The sequence below is a fragment of the Ursus americanus genome, chromosome 20, assembly GCF_024610735.1.
Source record: "Ursus americanus isolate L20-20 chromosome 20, mUrsAme1.1.p, whole genome shotgun sequence".
Classification (NCBI taxonomy): Eukaryota; Metazoa; Chordata; class Mammalia; order Carnivora; family Ursidae; genus Ursus; species Ursus americanus.
The window spans coordinates 46,770,550-46,784,363 of record NC_142146.1 but is presented as its reverse complement, the minus strand read 5'-3'; the positions used below and the strand labels follow the sequence as shown (position 1 = coordinate 46,784,363).

At 37.1% G+C, this 13,814-nt stretch overlaps 1 long non-coding RNA gene across 2 annotated transcripts in view; it reads left to right on the top strand.

Annotated features, from left to right (window-relative positions):
• The first annotated feature begins 6,119 nt into the window (after nt 1–6,119).
• The window catches only part of LOC123802699 (uncharacterized), an 89,904-nt gene continuing 82,209 nt past the window's right edge, over nt 6,120–13,814 (top strand). For both annotated transcript variants that reach the window (XR_006782615.2, XR_006782614.2), the window contains exon 1: nt 6,120–6,397. This is a non-coding gene — a long non-coding RNA (uncharacterized LOC123802699). The remainder of the gene's footprint in view (nt 6,398–13,814) is intronic.

The window sequence follows — 13,814 nt, the reverse complement described above, 5'->3', positions numbered from 1 at the left end:
GCTGTGAGCAAATTCATTCACGTTATAAACCTTGCCTAGGACACTCCCTCTTTCTTTATGCCTTTACTGGTTTCCCTCCATGATACTATTTCCCTTCTCAAAAGGACATCTCTACTTGTGCTACTCTCCCAAAGCGGAACCAGGAGGGTGAGATATTATTCCTGCCCCCCAATCCCATTCATGCTCCATGGTTCTGCAACCATTGATCACCAAGCCCTTGTCTTTGAAACCTTTGTGTTGTTACTACTTTCCTACAGTGTCCATTTACTGACCTTCAGGAGACTCAGTTTCTACAATTTCAACACTTGGCTTGAACTCTATCTTCAGTCCACTCCCTACCACTGCCATCTTCCATCAGTGTCCCTTCCAACTCCTTGGCCCAGTTGTTCAACTCCAGCAGAGACACCCTGGTCATTGTCCAAATTGTTCCTTCAAGATAGCAAATTCTGAAACCTGCTTCTCAGTCCACAATGTCCTCCTCCTCACAGCAGGAGCTGCCATACTTCTGTGGAATCTGTTGCTTTGTCCACAACATGACTCTTGGGTTCTAACCCCTTTGTACTGTCTGTAGGTATGAGAAATCCCCTGTTTCCTTAGCCTCATTACCAAGTTTAATATCCCACATATGCTTTCCTTTCCTTAGCACTATTTCTCAGTCCTGAATACATTCCACAATCTTTCTCCACTCCTATCCCATGGCTGCATATTGCTCAAGGATATCAGATAGCGATGTGTCTTGCAGGGACCATGAATTTCTGCACCCTGACCTCAGCTGGGTTTTCAGTGTTTTTCAATAATATTCCTGTGGTTTTACTGGTTTATTTTCTATGTACTTGCCTTTGCTTGTAATCTATCTAAAACTTACTTCTGACCGTCTCCTTGCCTGCAGATGATCTTTATACCCCTTTCATGGAGAGGATTTAGGCTACTGAATATGAACTTTCCACTTGTTTCCTGTAATGCCATATGGTCTCGTCCCAACTGACCTTTTCTTTCTGCTCTTGTTATAGAGGAAGAGAGATTTCCCCATCTTCCTTGCTAAACCTTATCACGTATATTTTTCAGCCTAATTCTTCCCATCTCCCAAGCACACTGTCTCCCAGCTCCTTTAATTTCCCCTCACTTGTTTTTTCAGTCAATCCCTTTCTGACCCCCTACTCCCGAAGGCAGTCCCAAATTGTCACTGAACTAAATAAACTTTCCTCGTTATTGTCTTCAATTTAAGTAGCTATCTTCTTTCTCTTACTTCCTAGCCAGACTTCTTTAAAAGGTAGTCTGCTCCTTCTGCTTTCTCTTCCTGCTCTGGCATTCTCTCTCTCCAGCAACTGAGAGTCTAGACTTGGCCTCACTGGTGCACTGGAGCAGTTTTCCCCCAGAGAACCACACAAATCCCTACATCCAGTGTCTCTCCCTAAAGTACTCTTAAGTTTTAATCTAACATCACGGACCACTCTCCTTTTCAAATGTCCAAATCATCTTATTAACAATTATTTAAACTGCTATTACACACAGTACATGCGACACAAAGATAAATATTACATGGTCCCTTTCTTTAAGAAGCCCATAAACTAGAGATGGAACATACCACTGAAGTTATAAGAGCTATTATAACAGAAAACAAAGGGAGTGATCAGCTCTGCCTAGGAGAGCTGAGAGCAGCCTCACCAGTGTGGCATCCTCACTCTGTGTGGGGACTGGTTCATCTTTGCTAGGTGGAAAAGAGGCAGGCAGGCACTGCAGACAGACAACATGCCCAAGGCACCTGCTTTGGAAATGGCAAACAATGTAGTATATTTCAGTAGCTGTAGAACATCAAGCCTTCAGGGTGCTGTACAGAAACTAGAAAGACAGTTTGAGATCTTACATTAGACTTTTTAGACTAAGTGGAAAAGGTTAAAATCTGTCCCATTGGTAATAGAGAGCTAAAAGAGACTTTTCAGATGTGAAACTTCATGATGTGATTTGTCCGAAAGAGAACGGACTATATAGAGATCCTCTAAAACTAACCTTCATTTACTAAAATTTTAATTAAGGGACCCTTTATCTTCCTAACCATTCAGTCTTTAAAGCATATACATCTCTGTCTAGTCAGGCCCACCCGATCTCTCTCTCTCTCTTTGCTACCAAATCCTACCCATTCTACTCTGCATCATCTCCTGCAACTTGCTTTCCATTCCTTCCATCTTCCATGTCCAGATTCAAGCCTCACTTATTAGCTCTTGCCTAGATTTTTGAAGCCATCATACATTGGGGTCCCAGCCTCTAATGTCTCTCCTTTACTAATATATTCCCCACAGTAAAAGTGCTATGAAAACTCTGCAAAGAATAAACCAATATGCCAAACACTTTGTCCAGTTCCACCTGGTATGAGAAGGCTTTTCTTTCCTTTTAGTAAAGTTGAGCACCTACTATCTCAGAAGCTTTGTGCCGGTACTTTGTTATCTTATTTTACATTTGCATCTAAGAACACAATTTACAATTAACACTAAACATATGTTGGCTGTATTTGCAAACTCTGCCAGCATCTCCCTCTCCTGAATTCCCTGCCTCAACTTTAACTTGGTAGTTTAGTCCCTAAACACACGGGATAGGTTAAATCCTTATTGCATGTCACCTGTAGAACCAGAGGACTTGCTCATTGCTGACATTAACTCAGAGGAAATAAGATTCCTCCTGCCTCAAATAAACCACTGAGTTAGCTCCTTTGAGATGCTGGTACATGGTATAGATCAATCTGAGCCTAGAAGCCACTGAAATTTGTGCCTAACTGCTGAGCTATGGGAGCATTTAGAAATAGCTTCAGGCAGTGCTCCATTTTTATGACTTCGATAATAAAACTAATGTCATTACTATAAAGCACGGTATAACTCTCCTTCATTTAGACTTTTTAAATTAAGAACTCATGCACTGCCTATTATTTGATATAATTGATTTGTTATTGTTGTGCCTATGTGCATTGCCTCTAGTATCAGAAAAATCCGGAAGCACAAAGTGGTAGGTAATAAATCATAATCACCAAGTGTTAGAGTGGGGGCCATCTAAGTGAACATCTCCATGGAGCCTCCTGGCCCTGAAAAAAGTTAAGAAACAAGGTAGCTAGACTGACTCTTTGCCTTCAGGCAGAACAGAAAGCGGACATATTCTGATGGCAAGTGCCATTAGATAAAAGCTGTAAAATGATGGCCATTGGGCTAAATTGGCTCAAAGCTGTATTTCACTTAAACTGCCTAATTTAAGTACACATTTACCATTTGGGAGAATTCACATAGAAATTAAGTTTTATGGCTTCTGTTGAAATATAGACGAGAACACAGAAAACAAAGCAGGATCAACAATTAACTGGTCCTAAGTAGGGGAGGAACAAATTCTTGAAGAGGTACTATGTGTTCCTGCCTTTGCATCTCATTTGGATTCTGCCCCCTAGTTCTGCTCCAGGGCCAGGGTAGGGTGAGGGGAAGGAAGGTAGGCAGTAGTGTGTCATTCCCATGGGAAGAGGTCTTAAGAGTCAGAATTAATTTTTTAAATTATGATTGTTAAAGAATAGGGAATTTATTGAATACTTGGGTATATAGATTCACACCAGCTAGGTGTAACACCAATAATTCTCTTGTTTGAGATTTAAAACAACTCCTCTACTTATATCTTGTAATCTCATCTTTTAAGGATCATAGGCATCTGATACATTGATAGATGCAGTGAAGAGTAAGAAGGGAAATATACAGGATATGGATGGTCTTTAATATAGAAATTCAAAGCAATAAATTAAGGAATATCATTGGTGGAAAGCCAAGGGAATAAAAAAGTTCATGAGCAACTAAGACTGAGAGAAAATTCTTAGTGTGAGGAGAAGCTAATATAGAACTGAAAACAGAGGTCTTGCCTTTTCAGGTGTTTGAAGACACCAGGAAACATCACAGCCTAGACTGGACAGCCTGTCAAAAAGAAGTCTAGAGAAGTCCTCAAACCCATAAAAGAACCTACTTCCCCAAATAGTTAAAGGGTGTTTGCCTTTGGTTAGCCAAACCACAAAATAAGGAAGTAGGCAGGGTAAAGATTTTCTCTTCTAGGTTCAGAAGAGCCAAGTTTTGCTGTTCTAATTCTGAAGCAACTGTATTTCCCTGCAGAACATGGAGCTGTGTGTAAATCCACCCGTTGCTTACCTATTCCGCAAACATGTAGTAACTCAGTATTTGAGGACAAAGAAGCCAGCTGGTTCATAGCATTGCATCTGTACCTTTTATTAATATGTACCCCAGAAACTCATTTGCATAACATCTCTATTGCCTTGTCCATGAGCAACCCATAAGGCATCTGCAAGGCACTTGATCTAGGGAGGAAATAGTGTGTGGGTTTGTTGACGAGGGGCCCTGTGGAAGTGTATGCGAGTGAAGGCAGTGGAGAGGAGAAGAGTGGTATTAGTAAATCCAGTTAAGACAGGGATTCTTTAAAACTACTTTTCCCACTTTAAAACTATTTTGGGACATAGAGCCTTAATAGTAGAAATTGTTCTTACAGGGAACAAAGTTCTCTGAAAGAAAAAAAAAAGTGCTAAATGCATATCTTGGCAAAAGATTTTATATTTGAATTTAAATTTTAAGACAAATTTGTTTTTCAGATTGTGTAAGCAAGCAATCTCAGAGGAAAAAGTCAGAAAATTTTCATTTTCTTTATATTAAAACAAAACCCACGGAGATATAAATTGATTCATATTCTTGTTATGTTCCCTCGGATATTACATAGATTGAAAAATTATAATTAGAAAAGCAATGAAAAATAATTCCATAAATCTTTCACATTTACATTTGGAAATCCACAGAAATGTAATGACATAATTTAATAGGTCAAAACTGGGAGTCATTTTTTAAGGTGAACTGAAGTGTGCATTAATGCAACATTAGGAAATAAAACCCATAGCAGGCACTAATTTTTTTAGAGTTCTAGCGAAGTGGCATTTTATTCAAACTTTCCCTGTGTGCCTCACAATTCTATATACAGATCTGAATTCAAAGCTTATTAATTTTGCAGACTATGTGCAATCTGTACAAACACATATCTGTATTTGAAAGGGTTACATTACTAAAGACACAGTCAATGAGCCACTTTAAAAAAGAAGAATTCACTGCATGAATCAAGCCATTTCTTACTATAAGTGTGCTTTAGCTAACTTGTTCATGCTAAAATTTACTTTAAAAAATTCAGAATTTATGAAATCATCAACATATAGTTTTACTGCCCTTCTCATCCATCAACCGGAAAAATAAGTGAATTATTTCAAAAGTATTACTTGAAAACTATAATATCATACTTGAAAACTATCATTGCAAAAAATCTAATTCTCATCAGGGAGTAAAAAATGAATTACCATATTTCAACTTAAAGCTAAATTTTAAAATGCTCCATATCACTGTGTGGAATACATTTTGAGAAACATATTTAGATCTTACGATGCTACTTAATTGTTGTTTTTTGCTCTAAATAATCTTCAGCTAAACTAAAGTTTCAACTCCTATAAAACATAGTTAATAACACAGTAACTACAACATTTTTACAATAACTTACAATCTTCTGAGATGATGTTTCACAACTCCTTCGGTTAGAGCTGGCAAATATGATTTCTGTTACTATTCTATTTTAGCTTTTCAGTAAGTGCCAGCAAACAAAATTATATTCCTTCCCTTTTATGGCTTTCTGCAAGGCCCTGGCTTGTAGAGAAGGCATTTGCGAGGTTGCTTAACATTAAAGTTAATGTTAAACAGCTTATATTTTAACTACAGCTATTTCGCAGGTTGGATATACCCATGTTTTGATTCCTTGCCACAAATTTTAGTAGTTGGAAATAGTAAATGACCATGCTTTTTTATTTATTGAAATAAGCAGCTTCTTTATACCTTCAGAAACATTAGTTCCTATGAAAAGTTCAGGAATATCAATTGATGTGAAAATGGAAGTTCAAGCAGTCAACATTTATGTTTATTTTAAATAATTTAGAAGCCAAAAGATAAAATTAGCTCCCTTTGCCAAAATGCAAGGCATTTTAGGCTCTTACGAAAAAAAAGAGTAAACACTTACATGGAAATCAGCAAACTGCTTAGAAAAAAAATGTGAAAGGGTGGTTTTTGTTGGAGGACACGGTTGCTTGCCATTAAAAATGGTCACTGTTCCAAGAAGCCTGTTTGGCTAATGCCAGAGAGTCTTTATCAGCAAAATAAGAGAAGCATGCTGAGCCTCACACATGTTTCTACACATTTCTTGAAAAAGTCTGAGCAATCGTTAACACAGGAGTGAAGAGTAGAAGCCATTCTGGTCAGTCATGCTTGAAGTGATTCTCTGATTCTCTGGTCATCTCCGTCACCACTCTGACCACGCCTCCGGTCCCTGCTGCGTTCACGTGACGAAGGTAAGTGACAAAGGAGGCATTCCTCTACAGAATTCCAACAAAAGCTCTGATTCTCCTATGTTTTGGTCAAATATATTGGCATTATTTAGATATAACCAAAGAAAATGAAAATTGATTGATATTTATTTATTTATTTTTTTAATTGATTTGGGTGAGAGTCAAAAAGAAGCCAGAGAGGCACTGGGAACAAGTATGCACTTTATAATTTGCCTTTGTATGGTAAGATTGCAACTCTTAGAGTATTCCTCAAAAATAACTTTGTATGGAATCTATTTATTGAGCCAACACAAAAAATTTTATGCTATCAAATACTCAAAACAATTAAAATTCTGGTAATGCATACTTTCCTATGCAACCCTTTATCTTACCAGATAAAGGAATATTTCCATTGGCTGTCCTTTACTGAAATGACTGTCTTATTAAAGCTAGTGGTGCTCTGATAATAGGATTCTTTTTTTAACTAAACAAGTTTTTTTAAGAAAATGCATGTTTTGTGCCTATTCCCGATTGTGTATTAGATTAGAGCTATTTAATTAGACTCTGGTCACTGGCCAGTTGGATTTATACTCTTCCTAGAGTTTTTTGTTAGAACTCAATAAATATTTAATAATGATTGCTATAATGAATTATGGAAACACCAATAATATGGTTCTATGCAATCAGTGGCTAGTTAACCATGATACCTTATGTATTTTTTTTAATTTCTTAAATTTTAATATAATATGTAACAACATATCTGAAAAAAACCTAATAAATCTTTTTAAGCATATTCTTTTCCATTCTCAAAAACAAGGTGCTTACTATAATTTTATTATGCTTTGACATTAGAAATCATATCAATTAACATTTCAGAACACAGAAATTCATGGTATTAGGGCTATTATGGGCCTAAGAAATCTAGTCCAACTGCCCTTGCGGATTAGAAAACTGAGAGTCACTGAATGAAAAATTGCCTGGATTCATACAGCGGGGGTGAATAAAGACTGCATAGAGCAATTGGAATGTGAAATAATAAAAGAATTACAATCTAAAATCTCAAATTTTCTTTCAGTGAGTATATAAACCCCTATCCATCTATCATTTATATTATTTTGTATAAGATTAGGAACTGGTATTTCCCTTCTTGAAAAATACTTTTTATATCATAGAAATATAAAGACACAAAAGTCATCTTTATTCTTAGTTGCCACAACAGGTATTTATAGAAGCTGATTGCCTTCCAAAGAATAACTAAAATGGTATGTCAGTGAACATTTTCATAGTAATAAAATATAACATGAATTTATAAAACCATTCCTGAATCACTGTGTGATACTGAATTTTTGATACTTTAATTCTTCTGTTGCCAAAGCTATAGCTGTACACTCCACACTTTTTCCAAATTATTAAGTAAACAATTATGAGATTGGACATGCATTCTCATTAGTCCTATTTTTCAAGCAATGGTGACTTAAGTAGATATTTATATTGTGGCTTCTTTCATGGGGAGACTATAAACAAACAGATATAGAAGGCAGGGCTAGCCATATGATAAACATTATTCAACCATTAAAAACTGCTAGTAAGTCATAATGACCAGGGGAAAAGAATATGGTATAATTTCAAGTGAAATAAGCCACAGGAACTCAGTTATAAACACATAGACATACAGACACACAGGATGAATACAAACCTGTAAGAAAATATTTGAGAATATTAACAATGTAGGCTTTTTCCTGGGTTGCAGGATTTTGGAGGATTTTTCCTTTTTAAAATAAATATCTGTTTTTTTTAGTATTTTCTACAATTAGCATATTTACTTTTATACTCAGGAAAGATTAAAACTAATTTTGTAGAATATACACATAAAACTAAATTGGGGAATATGAGTATGCATGTGCAATTTCAGGCTGCTTAAACTTTGCATTCAGACACCATCTTTTCTCCAGAGAATGTTACGATCTGGCTAGTGTGTATTTTCTAAGGAGGTAATGAGACAAAAGACATTTTTGCTCCCTGAAAGATTAGAAGCACTGCAAAGCGGAAGAGACCAGCAGAACAGGAAACAAAAGTAAAAGAGTTAAGATAAGGGACTGCTGAGAAAAACAAGAGAGAGCTGCTAACGAGTAGCAAAAACAGTTTCTGAGTGTTTGGGCTTATAATATTAGTCAGAGAAAAGCAGAAGAAACCAGTATTTCTGTAAACTCTGCAAGATGGCAGGAATTATGCTTCTGTCACTTGGTTCTCAGCTGTGTCACATTGGTCTGATTATCCTCATATAAATTAGATATGATTTACCTCACCCAGAAAAACAGAGTGATAGCAAGTAATGAAACTAGGTTGTTCATCGAGGTTAGCTGGCCCTCAAAACTTCTGCTTTGCATTTCACTCCACTTTCTCCACAGTAATTTACATGACATAACTGATAGGATAGTCTGTCTTCGAGGATGGTAGTAGCTGTGTTATTTGTATGAGAAAGGGGAATTTGGTCATTTATTCTCAGAAAAGTAGAACCGAGGAGGGGTTTGATACAGAGACAGACCTCTCAGAGTTCTCAATTCTCCAGCTGAGGGAAAGGCAGTGATAGAATAAAAAACAAAATGGCCATCAGAGGAAAACAGACCACAGTTCCCAGATCCCACATTTACTAAATATGTGACATCTGTCATGTTTCCTAACCTTTCTGAGTTTCAGATTCTTCATCGCTAAAATGTTTTAATAATACCACCTTACAGTAGTTGTAGGATAAATGAGAAAAACATTCAAAGGGTACCTAGAAGAGATCATAGCACACGGTAGGCTCCCAGTAAATGTTGGTTCCCTGTTCCTTGTGGCCGAGCCATGGGCCACATATTACAATGTGCTACTCATTGCCCCGGACTTAGACGAGTTGTTCCTGAGCTTCCATTAGCAGGTGGCTGCCTATCCCTAGATTCCTAAGTCTGTGTAATTATTTTTGAAATCTCCCTCTTACTGAGATGTTTCACTATGGTTTTCCTTTTACCATTTTCTCATTTTCTCCACGAACTTCAGTTGTCTGCCTCCAAAACACAGAGACCAAATTTAATGAAGTCATCATCAAGTTTGTATTGAGAGTACTTAGAATCTCAGTAGGATATAGAAGGACCCTAAACGATCTTTGAGTGCCAGAAGCAAACAGGATGAATCAGGCTCATATCCTTGTAGTTTAGCTAGAACAGCACTCATTACTTTCTTTCCAACCTGAATGCTGTTGGAGCAGGGCGTTCTTTCTCTCTGCTGCAGGCTCCATTTCTTTCTATTGTGGCCACTTCCTACATTTACTTTCCTTCGGTAGTCCTGATGTCCTTCAAACCCCTCTTTCGATGGTCTCATCAGAAACGGCGGGGCGGGGCGGGGGGGGGTCACTTGAAGACTTGTTATTAATTCTTGGGTCCCACCCCAGACCTACTGAAACAGAAAATTTGCAGATGGGGCACCCAGCAATCTATGTTTGAATGGGTCATTCAGGATTACTTGCCACATTTTGAGAATCTGTATTATAGACAGTAGCTGAACCAATGCTAGCACTCAGCTTTCTTGATAATAACCCTACTCCCAAACCCCCACAGATCCAGCTTTTGTTTACAGTGATGTTTGACATCATTGCTTTGTTCAGGGCTCTTCAACAACCTTGTAATGTTTCAGGTTAGCCTATGGGGGGAGAGTTCATTTTTGCAATAATCTCGGAAAGTTGACGAGCAAAGCATGTCTTTATGCCTTTACGAGCTTCTCCTTAATCCGTTCCCTGTTTACCACACCCTCAAGATTTCCAGGGAGGTGAGCAGAGCGCATAATAATGTTTAAACATTAACAGTTTAATCTTCTCTTTTGTTAGGAAGCGGTGACTCACTTTAAAGATTAAAAAATAAAAACAAAACAAAAACAAAAGCCAAACCTAACAGAAACAATCAAAACAAACAGAAACCCCTAAAACCAAGTCCTTAAAGTAACCGAGAATTTAAGCAGTATGTAAACGCTTAAGACCACTGAGGGTTATGCCTATATCACACAGGCATATTTGATGTCGACCACTTTTTGGTTTACAGAGCAGAGTTTTGTCTCCTCTATACCTATTTATAACACCAACACAAACACCAAGTGCAGCCAGCCTTCTTCAACTGCTAATATGACTTGTCAGTGTGAAATAAGTATGAATATGCTCCTAAAACAATAGAAAAGGAGAAGAGGGGGATGTTTCATTTAGATTAATATTGGTAAATGTTGCTTTGTTTCACTGGGTTTTGTTTCTCATTCACAATTTTTTTTTTCCAAGTCGGGGAAGCTGTTAACATTCCTGCTCAAAAATCCTATACGATCCTTTAAGATGTGGGAAACAGTAGGCAAACTGTACACTAAGCACTCAGAAACCAAATTGCTCCACCTTTCTCTAAAGATTGATGGTCCTGTCGTTGATGCTGGTGCTCGTTAAAATTTCTGAGTGTTTACACATCCCATGTAATAAAATTCCTTTTCAACAAATTTTCTCCTTTATCGGACCACGAATATTTCTTCTAAGGTCAAACAGACCTTATGCCTTCTGCACCCATTGTTTTTACCAGAAACCAAGGGGGAATTTAGAAACATTTTGCAAAATTTTTATGTCTAAATGAACAAATATTAAGTGCAAAAAAGTGAACTCAATGCAATTACTACCATTTAGAGAATTTCTTTGCAGAAGGCTATCTCTTCGTCATCTCTCTCCTCACTAGCTTGTAGCAAAACCAATCTTTTCCCTCCAGAGCTATGAAAAGATATCTAGGAATATTGTTTACATTATTTGTGGTGCCTATTTTGCTTTATTCAAACCACAGAAATAGAATGTATTAGCTGCTTAGTGTGAGAAGGAAAATATTTACTGTTACTTTACAAGGTGAGACCAACCAAATGTTTAATATTCTTCCAAATAATTATCAAAGCAGAAGACAGAGCACTGAAAATTATTTTTGGGCTACATTGTCTTATTATTCTTTGTATCATCTGCACTTGGCACAGTTCTAGTCACACTATAGACAATTAATGGATGTTGAAATCATGAGTGAATAATCACCAATATACATTGCCTTGATTAATAATTTGGGTAGTTTGAAAGAAAGTCTCAAAATGGATGAAGGATCTGAAGCAGGCTATGATTCATCTTCATAGATTAACTAGTAGGAGTTTAAAAACTGAACAGCAACAAAAAAATAACCCTATTAGGAATGACATCTGAGTCATAAACCCGGTAATAGAAGCCTTGAGTTTTAAAGCATGTGTTGTAATCATTAAGTTTCAACAATCTTTTTACTATCATTCAACTTCACATGCCATGTTCAGTAGCAATATGTCACGATGTGAAATGCCAGCCTGTCGTGGATAGTACAGAGATATAACTCCTCTTCCACATTAATCTAGCATTTTGTTTCCTTTTAGCAGAGGTAGTGGCTACGCATTTGCCTTACATCAACACTCGAAAGCACTATAATAAATATGTTTGATAGATGCTGATTGAATACACAACATTTTTTTTGTGTATTTTAAAAATGGCTTATTTGGTTTCTGTTTCATACATCTAATTTAAATAAAAAGACTTTTCCAAGAACAGACATATTTTATTTTTATAATTTATTGTTGGGTCTTGAATTTTGGGGGGGGGGGATTTTTTTTTTTTTTTCTGCTTAAACTTCCATGTCAGAACCTCTTTAGCTGCTTCTGAGTGATATGAATTCTAGTAGATGGTGATTTTCTTCATAATACCTTAAAAGTTACCCCCAAAAGTGACAGTATTGAGGATTCAGCCTCCCTTTGCAGTTCTGTAAGTTAAAATGACTGAAAATGAAACTTTGTATGTGGTTATTGTAGACTGAGCTTACACATGTTTCTCAACTTAAGTTCCTTATTTTAGGCAAATGTACTACAGCTAATAGTTTCTCTATTAATTCAACAAGGGGTTACAAGAAAGGAGAACGCTTGTTTTAAAAAGTGCTTCTCAAGATCAACATGTTAGATGACTAACTTCACTCTATTAAAAAAATGTCAAGTGTTTTTCTTGTCTTCATATTTGTTTCCATATGTCCTCCCCAAATCCTCTCTATCTGGATTCATGCCTTAACTTTCTTTAAATCTGCTCTTTAGACAATCACCTCTTCCAAAAAACCCACTCCAATAAGCCCATAAGTTGCTTAGAAGCACTTGTGCTTCAAATGCTACTCTCTTTTCTATTTTCTTATATTCTACTAAAAAAAAGTTATTGGGTTAAAAAAAATCCGACAACCATCCCCATTACCTATACTTACACCCAAACTCGTCCATTAGGGTCTCAGACTTTTCCAAAATATGGCCCCACCCACCTCCCCAAGGGCTTCAATCCCTTTATTTCCTGCCATCAATCAAGCCCACTCTACAGCCAACGTGGGCTCTTTGTTGTTTTCCAATTATAACTTGTAGGTTTGTTCAGCCCTTTTATTTACATTTTCTCCCTCTCAGCTAATTATCCCCTACCTCTACCTCTGTCAGGATTGATAGTTAACAGGCATTTATTTAACAAATACCTATTAGGCATGACCATGTCCCTGGCCTCACGCTAGGAAGGAGGGCGATGCCAGTGAACAACTGAAGAAGAGCTTACAGTAAATATAAGCAAACTCAGCAAAGTAAACATAAAATTAAAAATTTGTGACAAATGCTTAGAAGGAAAGATCCAGAAAGCCACGAGAGCAAAACAGGGGGACCTAATTTAAATTTGGGGATTTCTCAACTCGTAATACTGTGAGATCTAAAGTAAGAGGCAGGATTAGCCAAGCAAAGATTAGGTGGAAATCAGTTCAGTCAGAAGGAACAGTGCTTTCACCTGCACTGAAGAACATTCTGAAAACGACAAGTGTGACCATTGCATAATGTGAGAGAGGGAATTGCACTTAGAGAGTCACTCTTCCTGAGGAGCAAACACAGATATGCAACTCCATTCCCTCTTCTAATCTAAGCAGCGGACACATTTTAGGTAATTAGCCACCCTTGATATCCTTGACTTATGGATTTGGACATGTCTCATCTCCCCTACTAGATTTTAAGCTCTTTGAAGGCAAGAACTACTTCCTATTCAAATTTTGTCTTCTGTATTATTTGGTACAATGCCCAGCAGGTAATGAGCACAAGGCCTGCTTCCTGAGTGCGGAACATGTGCAACCATACAGGGACCTGCGCTTAAAAAGACTCACTCTTGATTTAATGCTTTGCTGTCACCATCTTCAGTTTCTTAATACTTTTTGAAGACAAGGCCCAGACTTTCATTTTTCACTGGAACTGCCAAATTAGGTAGTCAGTGTTGAATGAATAGAAACTTCCTGAGTGAATGAGTGATTCAAGGATTAAAGAGATCTAATTGGAATAGTACTGTAGGGCATTTTTCTCTTCTAGAGTCTACCTTATTTCAGGAACACCG